We start from the raw sequence: 16,032 nt of genomic DNA, 5'->3' as shown, positions 1-16,032 counted from the left end.
CTCCGTCCCTCCGTCCCTCCGTCCCTCCGTCCCTCCGTCCCTCCGTCCCTCCGTCCCTCCGTCCCTCCGTCCCTCCGTCCCTCCGTCCCTCCGTCCCTCCGTCCCTCCGTCCCTCCGTCCCTCCGTCCCTCCTCAATTGTTTTTTTAAATTCTACATATGAATGAAATCATAGTGTCTTTCTCTGACTGACTTATTTTGCTTAGCATAATACTCTCTAGCTCCATCCACACTGTTGCAAATGGCAAAATTTCATTCTTTTTTGTGGCTGAGTAATGTTCCATTGTGTACATATAACACATCTTTATCCATTCATCTGTTAATGGACACTTGGGCTCTTCCCATAGTTTGGTTGTTGTAGATAATGCTGCCTTTTTAATGCTGTGAAATGACCGCTGGACTTTAAAAGGGATTATGTTCCATCTATAAAGTGAGGTAGGGATTATTGCCATTTTAGTAATATTAAATTATCTCTGGACCTGGACTATTTAGGTCTTCCTTAATTTTAAAGAGCATTTTGTACTTTCAGAGTATAAGTTTTGCGTGGTTTTTGTTAAGTTTCTTTTTTGAATTATAAAGGCTTAAAAATTTAAGAAATTATAGGGGCACCTGGGTGGCTCAGTCGGTTAAGCGACCAGCTTCGGCTCAGGTCATGATCTCACAGTTCGTGGGTTCGAGCCCCGCGTCAGGCTCTGTGCTGACAGCGGGCTCGGAGCCTGGAGCCTGCTTCGGATTCTGTGTCTCCCTCTCTCTCTGACCCTCCCCTGCTCACGCTGTCTCTCTCTGTCTCTCAAAAATAAATAAAAGACATAAAAAAATATATAAAAAATTTAAGAAATTATAAAGGGAATTATTTTCATGTTCTCATTTATTGGCTCATTGCTACTTTATAGAAATGTAGTTGATATTTGATTTTTGAACTTCTATCCTGCAGACTTGCTAACCTCACTAATTTGGTTAGTTTCTTAGTGGATTTCTTTTATTACATATAAGATCTTGTCACCTGTAAATTGGACAGAAAGAAAGAAAACTATATCCATCTGGTTTCCTTTTATCTTCTTGCCTAATTGGCTTGGCTAGAACTCGGAGTACAATGTTGAATAGAAGTGGTAAGAACAGGTAGTCTTGTTCTTGAGCTGAAGACAGAAAGCTTTCCATGTTTCATTTATGATGTTAGCTGTATATTAGATGCTCTTAACCAGGTTGAAGTTCCTTTCTATTCCTAGTTTGTGGAGTGGGTTTTTTTTTTTTTTTTTTTTTTGTTATTTTTTTTAAACCATTAAAGGGTTTTTTCCCCCGTCCAAATGCTACTTCTGCATTGATGGAGATCATTCTTTTATTCTGTTCCTTACTGATGTGGTGTATTATACTAATTGAATTTTGGATGTTATACTAAGCTTGCATTTCTGGGATAAATCCCACTCAGTCATGTTGTATAATCCATTTTCTATATTCCTGGACTTAATAGTATATTGAGAATTCTTACATCAATATTCATAAGAGCTACAGGTCTGTAGTTTTCTCTTGATAACCTTTGTCTGGTCTTGGCATTGTATCTTTCCCTGACTTTAAGCTATGGGGAGTGCTCTTTTTCCCCCCCTTGTACGTGAACATTTGTTGATTGTGTACGATGTGCCAGGCATTTGAGTTTTATGTACGTTTGTTTTTTTAAAGATGATCCTCCTTGATTGGAGGATATAATTTTGCATTTTGAAAATGTTTCTCCAATTCCAATATTTTATCAGCTATTCCATTTGTTTCCCATTTTCTAGAATTTCCATAATCGTGATGAATAATAAACAGATTAGAGGTCCTTGCAAAAGACAAGAAGCATGCTGATAATCTTGTCTTTAATGTGTACCTAATCTGATCTAAAACTACCAGACATTAAAGAATCTGTTCTACATCTAATAATATGTGTATATGTGTGTGTGTGTGTGTGTGTGTGTGTGTAGACACACACACACACACACACACACAAATATATATAGTCCTGCGTGAAGGAAATTTAACATTATTTCTGATAGACTGAAAGGCCAAAAAATGAATAGTGGTTATGTTTTGTTAAATACCCTTTCAGTGTACCTTTTGAGATAATAGATGAAAGGGGGAAAAACATGAAATTAATATAATCACATTAGAATCCATAATGTTGAACTCTTCCTGGGGGAAATCCTTAAACACATTTACTGATGTTGTAGTTGGGATTTTTGCAACATATTAAAAACAATGATACTAATAGTAGTAATTAGTATTTAAGCACTGATAAAAGAGGCATTGTCTTGAATACTTGACAGTAAATTCATTATACACTTATTAACTTGTTAACAAGTGAGATAGTGGGCTTGTGTGAGTTAATTTGAGGCTTTTTGAATTACTGTCTGGACTCCAAATATGTAGGTAATACCTACTCTATAAATGTTTATGGTAGAATTGACCTGAAAAGGATATGGGCTGAGCTTTGTTTTGGGGGAGGCTGCGAAATCTTTCACTACTAAAATGTTCATTTTTCATTCCTTTTATGATATTTTAGGTAATTTAAAGCTCTTAGTGGCCAACTTACATTTTGTCAAAATCATTTCATCGAGCTCTGTTTTTTGGGGGATAAACAGACATTATATTCTTAGTTTTTATATTTGTGGTTATCTCTTTCATTTGTAATGGGAAATACATGTGTTTCCTTTTTGGACAGGATTATCATGGGGTTGTGTAGTGTGTTGTGTATTGGCCTTTCTAATGAAACTGCTCTTAGTTTTATTTGTTCAATCTGATTTTCATTTTAAATTCATTGATTTCTGCTTCTTTCCTCCTTTTTGATCACTTTGTGTATTTTTAGTAGCTTCTTGGATGTTTTCAGTATTTAATAAAATCACTGAAGGCTTCATGTTTTTTAGTGCGTATTGTTTTGAATGCAGCTCATCGACATTGCTATAGTTCTCCTTTCTGTACTTTTCTATAATTCTTAATTTCAGTTGGGACTTCCTTTTTGATCCAAGTTGGAATGTGTAAGTGTTTAATCACTTTGCAATTTTTAATGTGTGACTTCTGGTTTTATTGAAGGAAAAAAAGTGCTGTAATATTTATAGATTTGAAATTGCTGAATTTTTTTTCTGGTGACTTGTACATGTTAAATATTTTTTTTGGTGGCACATTTAAATGGATGGGTACTCTTTGTGTGAGTATTGATGCATACAGATATAACTTCAGTTGTTACACTTCCCAGTTGTTATTGAATCTGCCACTTGTGTACTTATTTGCCACTTGAACTATGACCTGAGAGATGTAGACCAATAGCTTCTAGGATTAGAATTTTGTCATATTCTCCTATGGTGGGTTTAAGTGTCAGGCCTGGAAAGATCAGGCATGATCTGTACCACATCTCATTGGCCAATGCTGGGAGATTTGGTCTAGAATTGTGCCGAAGGTGAGGGAACATGGGTATTGGAATAACTAGGCAGTCTTGGTCCTGATTGTTTGGGATGTTTCTAATTTAGTCTGTGCCCAAATTTGGAAAGTAGCATAGGTGAGAGATTGCATCACAGTTTTTTTTTTTTTTAATGTAGTACTTTTGTGTACATGGTTTGCACTTAATAAACATCGAATATATCAACAGTTCATTTTCTCCACCCCTGGTTAGGGTTGCTCCTATTTCATGGCCAGTTTTAAAAGTTCACATGGAATATACTGTCCCAGGGACACCTGGGTAGCTCAGTCAGTTGATCGTCTGGCTTTGACTCAGGTCATAAGCTCACTGTTCATGGGTTCTAGCCTGGCGTCGGGCTCTGTGCTGACAGCTAGCTCAGAGCCTGGAGCCTGCTTCAAATTCTGTCTCCCTCTCTTTCTCTGACCCTCCCCTGTTGGCTCTGTCTCCCTCTGTCTCTGAAAAACAAATAAAAAACATAAAAAAAAATATACTGTCCCCAGCACAGATACTGCCTTGGATATACTACATAGCCTACAAGACAGTGAAAAGGGCAAAGGTGCTGATATCTGGAGACTGAAGTGAATAATACCTTGGGATTTTTTTGTGGGGATTAGAGGTATTTGTAAAACCTCTAGCATAGTTCTTGGCACCTACTTGGACACCCCCCCGCTGAAAGCCATGAGGATTGTGGTATTGAGGTGGCAGTTTGATACTGAGGGAAAACAGGATGCTGAGGAGAGGCCAGATAAACCTGCAGTTCCTTTTTTTTTTTTTTTTGGTTTAGTGGTTAAAGGAAAATGATGTCTGTCACCCAGACCCTCTGGTAGTATTCAATTTTCAGTCAAAAGCTCCCTTTCCAGAGGAAGCACGATGGGGGAAACGGCAGACTGGGTCTGGACAGTGTCCCCAGTCATCATGTGCTCCACAGGGAGTAATCACCCACTTGCCTTTGCCAAAGCCATGGGCCAGAGAAGCTGTGTTTACTGTTCGGGAAATCGTGGTTTCCAATTTCTCCGAGGCTTCTGGCTACTCTCAGGCAAGGCAATTGTTGAATTAATGGCAGAAGAGTTCTTTCAGTGGCTGAATTCTTTTCTAGCCAAAGGCAGACATCTCTCACCTGGTGAGGATCCAGCAGTCAGAAGTGGATCATTTGGGAGATTTTGATGCCTTAAACCAGGAGTGAACTTCTTGGCACAGCAATACTTGGAAACTCCCTGGGTAACAGAGCCAGTTGAGTTTCTGTGAAGATCTTAAGTGAGTAGATGAAATGAAATGGAAAACTTAAATATAGGGACAATTGAAAAAGTACCTGCAGGTAGCAATTCGAAGTATACTTTCATGTAATGAATGGGCACTCCATTATTCTAATCTATATTTAGAATTTGATGGATTTTTTTAAGTACCAATGGAGCACATTGGGAGAGCAACAAAGATGAATTTGTATTTCTGAACTCTTAATATCATTGCAGATTTAAAGTTTATTTTTCCTGATTCAAGTGTTCATACAGAGCTTTGCTAAAATGGAAAACTTAACACAGATTAAGTCTAATTGAATATTCTGCCAATACATACAAATCTATAAGATAAGATGGTAAATCTTCTGTTTTTCAATTTTATTCCTAAATTATAGATAAAACTAGATCCAAGCATAATTAGAAAGCTGAAAGCAGGGGGTCTAAGAAAAAGCTTTCTGTGGAACACTTCTTTGAGACTATGAAAAAGACATCATTGGTTTCCTAAGAGGGCCTTTCTTATAAAATGATGCTTGATATTTCACAAGCTACTCTTTAGTTTTTGGAGTTAGTGTGGTGGAAACAGCTTTCAACTTTGATGCCAGATAGACCTGGGTTCAACTCCTGGCTCTCTCAATTACCAGATCTGTGAGCTTTAGGAATTAATTGGCCTCAGTGTTCTTTCATGCAAAGTGAAGGTATTTCTTACTGCGAGTCACAGAGTCCTTGAGAGGACATACAGGAGCACTTCAGTTAATGGTTCCTCTACGTCTCCTATCAAGGCTCTAAACAAATGCCCTTCCCCTTCTTCTCCTCATGGCTGCTTTTCATATTTACTAGTTCTTCCTCCAAATACTTCCGAAGGGAAAAAGGTAGGTATTGGGACCTTCTGACCATTCAAAATAGTGCTTAGGTTTTCACATCACGGATTGTTATAGTCCAAATTAATGGGTTGTTCTAATAGAATGCATTCCACAATTTCTGAGCAGGTTTACCTTCTTAATTATGAGTGACTTAAGCCAATATTTAAGTTATTTTGTACTTCCAGATAATTGAATTAGCAGAATGGAGGATAGAAGGTTGGGGGAGGAAGTTCTAAAAGAGTGTTCCATGGTTTGGTGAAGCCAGCTCAAGAGAACTCTCTCCTGGGACAATTAAAAGTAGATTTCCAGTAATTGAACCTTTTACATAAACTTGAAAGTTTAATTCTTTCCTCAAGGAGAATCCAGTATAAGATGTATTTAAAAAGTAGCTATTCTCAGTTGTTACGTGGCTTGCATTTGGGAAGGAAGGGAACAACCTTCAGATTGGAATCTTGCCCTAATGCAGATCTGGCAGTGCTGCTCTGAAAGTATTGCAGAGCAGTCCACACATTCCAAACACAGTGGAGAGGCTTTAGATTTAGAACTGTGCTTGGGTTAGGCTGCAAGCTCCTTTTAATGGAGATGCTGCAAATATTGTGTGGTGCTACACGCTGAGCTATAATTGTGGGGCACACAGTGATGAAGCCAGTCAAACACCAGAACACAGGTATGGTTAGTCCTCTGATGGGAGGACTCAGGGAGCATTTTCTGTTGCCCACTGAAAGTTACAGGCAAAATAGACTAAGTAGAAATCCATCTAAAAGAGGAGTGGGAGAAGGTTCTGGCTGTGGCATGAGTGAAGAAGGGGCAAGAGATCACAGTCCCTTAAAAGAACAGAAGGAAATGCTGTGTTAATGGAGGGTGAGGAGAGCATAAGTAAGGTAGAAGGGACAAGATGTGGCAAGAAGAGAGCCTGGAGAGTCAGCCAAGAGGCCAGATGATGAATGGCTTTTAGGCAGTTAAAAGGGTTTGGTCTTTCTTCCTGAAGCAATTGGGAGCCATGAAGGGATTGAAGTATGGGTGGGCATGATTTGTTTTTGGAGAATCACACTGGCTGCTTGGTAGAGACTGACTTGGAGGGGATAAGACTGGAGACAGAAGGCCAGTAGGAGGTTGCAACCAAGAGGAAGGGTTCTAGACTGGGTCAGATAATGGTGTTGCCAATAGAGGGAAGTGGATTAGGAGAGAATAGGTAGAGTGAACTATTGTTCACTGTGGGATATTGGGCGCCAGACAGAAAGTCAAGGGTGATGCCAAGGATTCTAGTTCAGGATACTGGGAGTACTTTGTCCTAAGCAGGAAGGGAAGAAGGGTGCATGTCTTGTTTTATCCCTGTATTCATGTCACCTGGCAGAGTTCCTTGAATTTGTTCTGGTTTTCAGTTGAAAAAGTTAAATCTAGACAAGCAGGGCACCTGAGTGGTTTCATTATTTAAGCTTCTGACTCTTGGTTTTGACTCAGGTCATGATCTCGCAGTTTGTGGGATTAAGCCCCGAGCTGGGCTCTGTGCTGACAGTGCAGAGCTTGCTTGGGATTCTCTCTTCCTCTCTGCTCCTCTCCTGCCAGCTCACATGTGTGCACGCTTGCTCTCTCTCTCAAAATAAGTAAATAAACTTAAAAAATTCTAGAAAAGCTTAAAAGGGTAATAAAGGATGGGAAATAGTCTCAGATAAATGAGATCACTTGCTTTTGGATGGAGGTGGCTCCATGGAGGAAACGGCTAAAAGATGAAGATACCCATCTAGAGAGTCTTCCAAATGCTAGGAGACCAGACACCTGGAATTTGGGTTTTTATCCTTTTTGCCTTTACACTCAGCAGAATGGAGACAGTGCTTCAAAGGACACTTTCAAGGCTGTGGTCTGTGTTAGCAAGTAGTAATTTTCAGACCAAAATGAAAATGAGTGGAAGGCATGTCAAGGAAATCGGTTTTTCAGGAACATGCTAATTAAATAAAATTTAAGTCTTTGATGGAAGAAATGAAGCTGTTCAGATGACTTTTGACCTTAATTGAACAGCAGAGTATCATAGCAATAGAGTATAATGTTTTGGGCACATTGCTCATGCTTGTATATATGCATATTAGATTTTGGATTGCCTGGTGTCTGAGAAATGGAAAAAAGAGCAAATGAAGCCATTAACCTTTACTTTTTTAGTAAAAAAGTCACAATTTCATTAATATTTATGCATAAAATCACTTAAGTTCAATGGAATTCTAGAGAATTGAAACTATTGTCTTTGACTTTCCTTAGAATTAGTAGTTGTAAAACACTTGCATGTCTGGGTAATATGTATGTATTCCTTTGGTTCTGTGGAGACAAATATGGACAGATAAGCCTAGTCACAGATGGAAGATTTAATCATCTGACTTGCTGAGTTCAGGGTGGAAGGCTTCAGACGGTCAATCCATTGATGAGGGCGATGCCATGGCATGATTGTGGGGCCCACAAAAGACATGAGTTCAAGCCTCTGCTCTGTCAGTGAATTCCTCGAGAGCCTTTGGTCAGGCACCTCCCTGTTCCTTAGCTTATTTAGCTGTCACATTGGAATTCAAAATTTTTTTTTAACACTTATTTATTTTTGAGAGACAGAGAGAAACAGTGTGATCAGAGGAGGGGCAGAGAGAGAGAGAGAGAAAGGGAGACACAGAATCCGAAGCAGGCTCCAGGCTCTGAGCTGTCAGAACAGAGCCTGATGCGGGGCTCGAACCCATGAACTATGAGATCATGACTTGAGCTGAAGTTGGATGCTTAACCGACTGAGCCACCCAGGCGCCCCTCACATTGGAATTCAATATTCATCATTTACTAATGTGTGTTATACATTAATCTGTGGGCCAGATCTTGCACTGGACTCTGCAGTAGTAAAGAGGATATGCAAGTGACTTGTCTTTGGGAAGCTTGGATTTTGTGGGGCAAGTCCAATATGTGTGGACAAAATCAAACCTTAGTGATGAATGTTGAGGAGGAAACTAGACCAGACAAGGGACGAGTGACAGGTCAGTGGAGAAGGGTCTGCCAAAGAAGGCTCCATGAAGATTGGACACTTAAACTGAATCTAAGAAAGAGCCAATCATGAGTAAATGAGAGGAGTGTCCTAGGGAGAATAGACTGGAAGTGCAGTGGTCCTGAAGCAAGATCTAGCCTGCTGTGCTCAAGGGACAGACTGAGTGATGGTGTGTATGCAACTTTGTAAATTGAGGGTGAGGAAAGTGAACGGTTCTAGTTGAGGAGATGCTAACAGTAATAGCTGCCTTGACAATTTCAGTATAGGAGTGCTTCATAAATGACCAGGTGTGATATTTATATAGGCCATATGATTTCAGGTCCCAAATCACATACCACCAGCCATATGCCAAGAAAATTTACCCATCCATGAAAACTGTTCTTTGGAAATCAAACTAAGTTTATAATTTGAAACTTCAATTACATGATTTTGTAGAATAAATGAACTCAACTAGTACTGTTTAGATCTGTCCCCTTCATTGACTGAATTGGTTGCCAATAATCATAGCCTGGTAGGACTGAATTGGTAATTTACCACGTGTACCATTATCCTGAACAAACTTATTCCAGCCAGTAACAGCCTGTCCTGATGGGAAGGGTCTCCTCCCAAGAAGACAGTTGTGACCCAGAGGTGGGGGGAGTATATGGTATGTGGGAGCAATAGCCCAGGAGGAGGTCATTGTGTCTGGTATGCAGCCCCCGGGGCAGAAACTGCAAGGACCCACAGCAGTGACATTGGCAAGCTCCTGATGAAAAGTAGCCTTGCAGGATTTGTTGATGAGCACGGATTTGAGGATCAAGGTCAAAATGGCAGGCCTGTAGTTGGGTTGCACAAGGGCTTCATTTGCCTCATGTCATAATGACCCCTATGGCATTCTTCCACTAAAATTTGTTTTTAAAAATCCCTAACTAATGGCCAACACTTAAAAATTGGGTCATTTGGCCTAAAAATCCAGGTTTCTAGCTTCTCATGGAAAAACAGGACAATGTGTTCTTCAGATTGCCAGTCCGTGGCTGTCCTGATGGTGTCCCTGGGACTGTGAGGCCATGTATTGGTGGTGGTTGTTGCTGTTGTTTTTTAATGTAGACTTAAGAAAAAGGAAGTTTTTATACCCATGTCTTAATTAAAAGAAAGGGACTGCTTGTTTGAAGAAAACAACTTGAGGCCACTGGGTGACTCAGTTGGTTAAGTGTCTGACTTTGGCTCCAGTCATGATCTCACTGTTGAGTTGGAGCCCTGCATCAGGCTCTCTGCTGCCAGTGCGGGGCCTGCTTTGGATCCTGTACCTCCCTCTGTGCTCCTCCTTCACTTGTTCTCTTGTGCACATGCTCACTCTCTCGTGCGTACTCACACGCTCTCTCTCTCATAAAAATAAATGTAAAAAAAGACACAGAAAAACCTCAGTGTGATTCTTAGTCCACTTTAGTCTGTGAGATGCCCGCCTGGCCCTTGTAGCCACAGAGATGAGGTTACCCCCTCTGTAGGGGCTGTGGTGCTGGCAAAGTGTTCCAGACTTGGGAGAGTGACCTGGTAAGGGAGGATGGTGGCTTCCAAGCCACAGGTCGTAGGTGGCTGTGCAGGGGTGCCTTTACCATGCTGGCATTTTTGTTGCTAATGAAGGGAGGTAGGCAGGTGGGGACTTTTGGTTTGTAATAGGCGCTCTTCAAATTGAGAAAGAAAGAACTAAGGCAAGGAGCTGGAACTGACTGGGAGCTCTGTGGGTTCTACACATTATTACACCTTTTAAGCAGGGTTTATTTCTGAAGCTGCCTTAGGTTGTTTTCTACAAATCCCCTCAAAGACATTTCATTTTCCTGTGGCCATGGTCACTACCTTTTCTCAAGTCTGATTCGGGGAGCTTTAGGCTGATAGGGAATTTCTGGCTGTCTTTAGGAGTAACTTTTAGTTTGGAAGACCATGTTTGGTTTCTGAAATCATGGAATCTCTGGGGAGTGCTAATGACCAACTGGAATAGGCCAACAAATGATGATACAATAACAGCCCTTGAAAAGCTGGACTGTGTAGTCCTCATTGGATGTTTAGCAGAACTGGCTTTGTAAAGACAGATCTGCATGATGAGTTTCAACGGGACAGTGAAAATTACCATTACTGGGCCATTTGTCTCCTCCTGATTTGGTTCTGGGTACTTGGCTCTCTGCTTTGGGAAGATGGGATAATTTCTCTCTGGATCCCGTATATTCAGGTCTTAGTTAGAATCAAGGTAACACAATATGAGGTAGGAATGCTTTGTAGAGGTTTCCAGTATTACTTCTTTTAAAAAGCCCACAGGAAATTCTTTGGTGCTTTTTGACTTCTGTCTTAGAGAATCTTGGGCTAGCAACTGTTGATCTGATGACCCTTACTGGTGACCACCTTCAGACTGAATTTCCACTTGTCTTGAGACCTAGTGAAAGGTGGAAAATTGATACCTACAGTATGCCACGTGCTTGACTTTCAGTATCTCATTTTGTCCTCATCACCACGAAGATGATTTTTAACCTTTGAGATTAGGAAACTCCTGTTCAGAGAGGTTGAGTCATTTGTCCAGGATTTTGCAAACAGGAAGAAGTAGGTCCAGAATATAAAGCTAAGTGTGAGCATTTGAAATAAAACCCAGAAAGGTCTTGAAGGATTTTGACCCACTGTGTTATCATTAAATATCATTTTTCTTTCCTTTTTGTTTTTATTTTTGAAAGCGAGCGCACACAAGCATGAGCAGGAGCATGCAGAGGTGTGGGAGGGGCAGAGAGAGAAAGAGACACAGAATCTGATGTAGGCTCTAGGCTCTGAGCTGTCAGAACCTGATGCAGGGCTCAAACTCATGAACTGTGAGATCATGATCTGAGATGAAGTCAGACTCTTAACCGACTGAGCCACCCAGGTGCCCCTAAATAGTTTTTCTCATCTCTTACCTGTGGTATTGCTTCATATGAATAATTAGTGTTGCTGAGTTAGACATGTTGAGAGTGTAGTTTCAGCCTGACTCGGAGCACACATCACTGACTGGCATGGGGCTTCTCTCAAATATGTTCTAATGATCATTGGCCTGCAAGATAGTCTTATAAAACCAGAGGTATGAGATTAAATAAACTTGGGGGAAAAGGACACACTCCCTCTCTTGCTTGGAGAATCATAATATTAGCATATTCAGGGCTCTTTAAAATCACCTAATAAGGTACTAGGCACTATATTAAGCACTTCAAATGCACCCTTGAATTCTTACAAAATGATTAAAATAGTACTATTACTACTTTATGGATGAGAGATTGTTGGTTTGTTTTGTCGAGGGTCACCCAGGTAGTAAAATGATGGAACTAGGAGTCACACCTAGGTGTCTGGTTCCTCAGCACATTTTCTTAACGAGTGTAGTATATTGGTTCCTTAAACTTGCTTACTGTGGCATTTCCCGAACTTTCTCACAGAGTGCTTGGGGAGTATTTAATATCTTTTGGTTGAACTAGCATTCTAACTAACCTTGGGAAATCCTGCATGTACAGTATTGACTTAAGGGAACTGTGGGCTGTCTGTAGAGAAGGAAGCAGTTTGGCAGCCTTGGAGAGTCTTAGGACCCTGAACATAATGGAATAGGTGAGGTATCAGAACTGACAGGTAGAGACCAAGGGAAGCTTAATGGGGTTGAACCCAGTTAAAATGTCTCATTAGTCATTGATGCTTGCACTCTGCCTCCCTGGGGTTGGGATTGAGATGCCTGCTGAAGGCTTCTGTTCAAGTGTTCCGAAGGTGCCCAGTGCCCAACCAGGTGCACGGAGGTCATGGAGGACAGTGCCTGGTACATGCTCTGTCAAGTATAAGAGGCAGAAGAGGGGCATTGTCTGCTGATAGATTGTCAGATGAGATGTTAACAATTCTTAGTTTCAGAAGAGGGTAAGATAAATCACTCCTGAGCTGTCTAGGCCATGAAAAACACAACCCACAGGTTTTATTGATAGTAAATTCTTCTCCATTAAGCCAGTGTGGATCCCAGAATTTGGAAATTAGTGGAATTTCTGGAAAAATTATGACATTTTAAACCTCAGGAATAAGGTTCCTATAGGAATCTTTTCTCACTTCCTTTAGCAAAGGCTCTAGAATATGATAAGTTCAGCAAGTCCAACGGGTTCAAAATAACGTTTCATCTTGCAAAGTACCCTAGGGATTCTAAGAGTTATGTACGATAGCTGCATGGTACCTCAAGGATGAAGAGAGATTCAACTTGATCCCGTGAGCCCCATCCAGGAAGACTAGTCAGGAAGCTCTTTGGTGGATATTACTGGGGGTAAGATGAGCTTCTCTGTCCAGACTGTTGTGGCAATGGAACTTCAACCCCACAATGGTACTGAATGCTGTTTTGATGGGCCAAGAATTTTGAGTAAGCATTTTCAGTAGTGACTCTTGGTTTTTGAGGAGATGGAGATGATCACTTATTTCTGAGCCTGGAGAACAGTGAGGTTTCTGAATCAGGCCTCATGTAAGGTAGCCATGGGTACATGCAGAACTTACAAGGCTGATCCTGTCCTGAAAAGGATGGGTTGATGATAGCTAGTGCTGTGTGCCTATATATGCTCATGGCTAGTTCAAGGTGTTTGAGCTGCACTCTTCCTTCTCCTGAGAGTTCTTAAATGTCTTTATAGGGGCACTTGGGTGGGTGAGTTGGTTGGGCTGCTGGCTTTGGTGGGTTCCAGCCACATGCTGGGCTCCATGCTGACAACTCAGAGCCTGGAGCCTGCTTCGTATTCTGTGTCTCCCTTTGTCTCCACCCCTTTTCTGATCACGGTCTGTCTGTCTCTCTGAAAAATAAATGTTAAAAAAATTGAAATATCTTTTATAAACTTAATGCTGTGTCAGTTAGTAGGAAGATTTGAGATATGCCTTTGGGGGAGTGAGCTCATTAGTAATGACAGCACACATGTTGTTCCTTTCTTCTGTACCCTTTGGCTTCCAAGAGAAGATCCAAAGAGTTGTCCATGGCTACAAGTCTCTGTGTGCTCTGTCCCCTGCCCACACTTCCTATGTTGTCAACCACGGTGGCCTTCTTGATGTTTGACAAACAGGTCCAACTTCCTCTTGCCTCTGTCCCAAGGCTTTTGCACATATTTTCCAGGTCAAAGAACAACTTTTCCTGCAGGCTTTGTTTCTCACTTCATTCACTTATCTTTTCCGGTGTTCACATCTTGTCTAAGATGCCTTTTCTGACAGCTCTACCTAAAACAGCCCCCTCCCCTGCCCCTGCCATGCTCCATCCCCACCACCCTCCTGTATGTCTTTATAAACTTTATTGTCCTCTTAGGTAGATATGCTTACTTGTTCCCCCTTCTCCATTTGATAAGCAACTCACTTGCAGAAACTTCAGTTATGTTGTTTGCTGCACTGTTTGCAGTGCCTGACACTAGGTGGCCAACAAAATTTTGTTAAAAGAACCAGTCTGGAAAAACCCTTTTGAAACACCGATGGGAAGCCACTATTCTTTCTAGGGAGAAGTCAAGGGAGGCTTTATAGAGAAGGAGGCTGGGACTGGACTGGACTGGAACCTGGGTTGGGGAGGAGGAGTTTGCTGGCCTGAGGATGTGTGGGCTGGGGAAGGAGTTGGAGGAAGGGAAGGATGCGCGGTATTTCTGGTCATGATGGCAAAGGCATCACCATGTTCCTTCCACTCTGCTCTCCCACCGGCTGCCTGTAGTATACAGATGACTAGTGTCATTGCTTAGGGTTCACCCCTGGGTGTCTTGTCCTCTGGCTCCCATACTGGGGTCAGATGCTTCAGGGCCTGCCGGAGCTCTAGTAGGAGTGTGATGAGGCCAGGGAAGGGGTGCATGTATTCATTCTTTTGCAGTGAGGATTATCTGCTCATATGAAGCACACAGGGGTTTCACATGCTGGCAGAGGGGCTGTAAAACGTCTTAAATTGATTGTATGGTAATAATGCTCATCTTCAAGAGGACTTGTTGTGTTGTAAAACGTCCAACTGTTGTCATACATTTAAAGCTCAGGATGAAGTGAAATCTCCACTTGGGGCTTTTCTCACTTTGGCCCTTGGAATTTTAATTGAGCCTCGGTAGCTAGATCTTTAAAATGAGATAATGTTCAAACACTGTAATTAAATTTTCAAAAAAAGCCAGCAATAACCTACATACCAACAGGCTCAGCCTGTGTTCTGTAGTGATTCACGTATGGCTTAATCTGTCTGTCAGGGGTGCTCTGTTGTTCGTTTGCAAGTTATTGGGGAACACTTGCTTAGCAAATGAGGGTGAGCTACCGGAAACCTCTCAAATATTCTCAAGGAGATGAACTGGCTGAGGGCTTCTCTCTAGTCTAGATTCCCTTGGGTAGGCAGTAATGATAGGTCCAATTCTTTTGTTTCTTTCCTTTTTATTTTAAATTTATTTTTGAGAGAGAGAGGGAGAAACAGCATGAGCAGGGGGGTTTGGAGGGAGACGGAGACAGAGTCTGAAGACAGGTTCCAGGCTCTGAGCTAGCTGTCTGCACAGAGCTCAATGCGGGGCTCAAACCCAGGAATCGTGAGATCATGACCTGAGCACAAGTTGGACATTTAACCTACTGGGTCACGCAGGCACCTCCATCCTTTTTGTTTTTTTAAATGTTCATTTTTGAGAGAGTGTGAGTGTGCGAGAGCACATGAGTGGGGAAAGGGGCAGAGAGAGGGAGAGAGGGAATTCAGCACTGTTAGCATAGAGTTTGACACAGGGCTTGAACTCACAAACCTCAAGATCATGACCTGAACCCAAGTCAGATGCTTAACTAACTGAACCACCCAGGCTCCCCTCCCTTTTTTTTTTTTTTTTTAATACTTTATTGAGGTATGATTGCGAAACAAAAAACTGCACATATTTAACACAACTTCATGAGTCTGGAGACAAATAGGTACCCGTGAAACCATCACAATCTAGGTCATAAATTTAACCATTGCCTCCTAAATTTTCCTCCTGCCGTCTTTATTGTTAGTTTGTGTTGGTGAGAAAAACCTCTTTCCAGAATTTCATGTAAATTGTGGACCATAATAGTGTTGTGGACCATAGGCACTGCTGTACAGCTCTTGTCTAAGAGGCTTCTACCAAGGGCACTGAAGTGCTTAGTCAGGCCACTGCTTTGTCAGATTCAGGTGGCCAAGTCAGGCCAGGAATGGACAGGAGCAGATGATGTGTTTGCAGGTAACGCTTTACTGGAAGGTCAGGGCACATGTACAAGTTGGATTTTTAGGCAAGTAGTGGATTGGAAGCCAAACAGGAAGAGCCCCGGGATATGCAGAAGTTGAAATGGTCAAGATCAATAGTATGGCTCCATTCAGTGGTATAGCCAGGACTCCAGAACCCTTGAGTAATGGACATCAAACCTTCTGAGAAATCAAATAGTATATACATAAGCTATTAGCAATAAGGTAACTTCATTTTCAGTCCTCAGACCCTTGCATCATGTGACATGGCATAAATACCTAATGTGTTGAGTGAATAAATGAGGTAGGGAGACTTTTTGCTAGGTCAAGTGTCACCCTTAGG

The 16,032-nt window shown here is 41.6% G+C and overlaps 1 protein-coding gene across 3 annotated transcripts in view; it reads left to right on the top strand.

The window, feature by feature from the left end:
* NELL1 (neural EGFL like 1) overlaps positions 1-16,032 on the top strand; it is an 890,650-nt gene that overhangs the window by 86,797 nt on the left and 787,821 nt on the right. The window lies entirely within an intron of this gene.

The sequence above is a fragment of the Suricata suricatta genome, chromosome 11 (assembly GCF_006229205.1).
Source record: "Suricata suricatta isolate VVHF042 chromosome 11, meerkat_22Aug2017_6uvM2_HiC, whole genome shotgun sequence".
Lineage (NCBI taxonomy): Eukaryota > Metazoa > Chordata > Mammalia > Carnivora > Herpestidae > Suricata > Suricata suricatta.
The sequence above is the reverse complement of the archived record's forward strand: the minus strand, read 5'-3'. Positions and strand labels throughout refer to the sequence as shown.